Genomic DNA, 3,377 nt, shown 5'->3' with positions numbered 1-3,377 from the left:
GTTTCATCCCACAATCCAAAGATGTGCAGGTTAGGGTGGATTGGCCGTGCTAAATTGTCCCATAGTGTTAGATGCATTAGTCGGAGGGAAATGGGTCTGGGTGGGTTACTCTTCGGAGGGTCGGGTGTGGACTTGTTGGGCCGAAGGGCCTGTTTCCACACTGCTTTCACTGAGTCAGCATTTTACCTTGAGGTGGGGGTCATTTGGATTTTACACTCCTTTTCCTGCATCGAGGCAAGCTCCTCCTTTCCCTTTCCCCAGTCAACACTGTTGAGGCCTGAACCACAAAGCATGTAGCACACTGGGGTTGGGGAATGGATGGACCCACCAACACACAGACAACAGAAGAACATCGGAACCAGGAACAGGAGTAGGCCGTTTGGTCCCTTCAATCTGCTCTAGTCATTCAATAAGATCATGGCTGATCTTTTTTATGGCCTCAGCTCCATTTATCTGCTTTAATCCGTTATCCCTTAATTTCTTTATTCATAATTTAAAAATCTACCTTAGCTTTCAAAACGTTTACTGAAATAACGTCAACTGTTTCATTGGGCAGGGAATTCTATACATTCGCAACCTTCTGGGTGAATAGGTTCCTTCCCAATTCGATCCTAAATCTGCTCCCTTTAATCTTGAGGCTATACCCTCTAGTCCTAGTTCCACCCACCACTGGGAACATTCCCTCTATATCTACCTTATCCATTCCCTTCATTATTCTGTATGTTCCTATCAGACCCCCCACCTCCCCCACCAATTCTTCCGAATTCCAATGAATATAATCCCAATGTACTCAGTCTCTTCTCATAAGACAACCCTGAGAGAGGAAACAGAGACCATCGGGATTGACCCACCATTCAATAGGATCATGGGTGATCTGTTGCTGTTTGGAATCCCACACTCCCACCTATCCCCAGTAATCTCGAGTCCCCACTGCCCAATGAGAATCTATCATCAGCTTTAACAATATTCAATAACACCGCCCCTACTGAGAGAGGCAGAGAGTAGGGAAATTATCAGCTCACCTCAGCCGCCAGTAGGGCAACTCTCAATTGTTAAACAGTGCCCACTAGGTTGGGACTGGCCCATAAGTGGAAACATCTTTCCCATGTCCACCTTTAGAATCTTATATTTCTCAATCAAGTCACCCCATCCCCTCCCTCTGCGAAACTCCTGGGGAACATGCCCAGTCTATTCAAACAGACACCCCCTTCTTCCAGGCATCAATGCTCCTCTGAACCTCCCCCGATGCAATAACAGCTGAAACAAGGAGAGCAAAACTCCACACTGTATTCATGACGCGGTCTCAATGATGTTCTGTATAGCGAAAGCCCCATCCTTATTTCCACGTTCAGTTCCACTCCTCATAAAGGAGAGCATCTATTTGCCAGCTTAATGCTGTCCCTGCATTGCATCAACATTTTAATAACTCAAGCACTGGATTGTTTTTAAATTTTGATTTGATTTGTTACTGCCACACTGAGCTATACAGCATGGAAACAGACCCTTTGGTCCAACTCGTCAGTGCTGACCACATTTCCCAAACTAAACTAGCCCCATATCCCTCTAACCCTTTCCTATTCATCTACCTGTCCAAATGACTTTTAAATGTTGTAATTGTACCAGCCTCCATCACTTCCTCAATCCACACACGTACCACTCTCTGTATGAACAAGTTGCCCTTTAAGTCCCTTTTGAATCTTTCCCCCTCACCTTCAACCTATGCTCTCTAGTTTTGAAATCCCCTACCCTAGGAAAAAGATCTCATCTATTCACCCTATCCATGTCCTTCATGATTTTATAAACTTCTGTAAGGTCACCCCTCAGCCTCCGACGCTCCAGGGAACAAAGTCCTGGTCTGTCCAGCCTCTTCTTATAACTCAAATACACCAGACCTCTCTCCCCAATTCCTCCCTCTCTCCCCCCTCATCCCCCTCCGCTCCGTCTCTGTTCCCCCTCCCTCTCTCCCCTCTCCTGCTCTCACTCTCCTCCATCCCTCTCTCTCACCCCTCTCTCTCCTTCCTCTCCCCCCTCTCTCCCCCTCCCCTCTCTCTCTTTCCCCTCCCTCTCTCCCCCTCTTGCAATCCCACTCCCGCCTCCCTCTCTCTCCCCCTCCCGCTCTCACTCTCCCCTCTCTCTGACTCTCTCTCTCTCTACTCCCTCCCCCCACCTTCTCTCTCCCGCTCTCACCTGGTCAATCTTTTCTGAACCTTCTCCAATTTGATAATATCCTTCCGATTGCAGGGTGACCAGAACCGTACTCACCAATGTCCTGTACATGACAAGCCAACTCCAACACTCAAGTGGTCTGAACAATGAAAGCAAGCCTGCCTGATGCTTCCTTTACCATCCTGTCTACCTTTGACACAACTTTCAAACAATTCTGCACCTGAACTCCTACGTCTCTCTAGTCCTCACCGCTCTCCAAGGCCTGAGCATTAACTGTGTCGGTCCTGCTGGCTGCTCTCGCTGTCGTTACCTTGGTCTTGTGGGAGATACGTTAACCCAAGGCTCACTTGCCATCTCAGGGCACTAACTCTGAAGCCAGGCAATGGATTCCTCTGCAACGTACTGGCCAGAATTTAAGCCCTCAAATGAACAGGGCTGAAAGCTGGTGATCTGGGCACCATCACTTGATGTTTGTGGGAGTCTGCTGCCTACACATTGGGCTATCCCTGTTTCCAAGTGGTGGAACCCATCTTACTGACCACAAAGGCAGGTGCAGGTGCTGGTGGGTTGGAATGGACACTTTATAATTTGCCAATCACCCCGTCCCCACATCCCATCACTCCAGACCAATTGGGAACATCTTTCTAAACAAAATCAGAGTGTGGACGGAGGTCCATTAAATCAGCAGCATGACCTCGTGCCGACCTCGTACCGACCCCCTTCCTCCGACCGCTGTGTGAAATATGGAGGTTTTAACGATGTGGCAATTCTTATTGACTTCCCACACACTCTCCCTCAGCCCCAAAGTGTTTCATTTCATTACCGAAGGGAATCATTAGGTGGAAATAATCCCCAGGCTGTAGTTGGTGACATCCTCAAGGTCCAGAGAGTGTGTGTGTGTGTGTGTGTGTGTGTATGTGTGTGTGTGTGTGTGTGTGTCTGTGTGTGTGTGTGTATGTGTGTGTATGTGTGTGTGTGTGTGTCTGTGTATGTGTGTGTGTGTGTGTGTGTGTATGTGTGTGTCTGTGTATGTGTGTGTGTGTGTGTGTGTATGTGTGTGTGTGTGTATGTGTGTGTGTGTGTGTGTGTGTCTGTGTGTGTGTGTGTATGTGTGTGTATGTGTGTGTGTGTGTCTGTGTATGTGTGTGTGTGTGTGTGTGTGTGTGTATGTGTGTGTGTGTGTGTGTATGTGTGTGTGTGTGTGTGTGTGT

The sequence above is a fragment of the Chiloscyllium punctatum genome, chromosome 46 (assembly GCF_047496795.1).
Source record: "Chiloscyllium punctatum isolate Juve2018m chromosome 46, sChiPun1.3, whole genome shotgun sequence".
In the NCBI taxonomy this organism is placed as follows: Eukaryota; Metazoa; Chordata; class Chondrichthyes; order Orectolobiformes; family Hemiscylliidae; genus Chiloscyllium; species Chiloscyllium punctatum.
The sequence above is the reverse complement of the archived record's forward strand: the minus strand, read 5'-3'. Positions refer to the sequence as shown.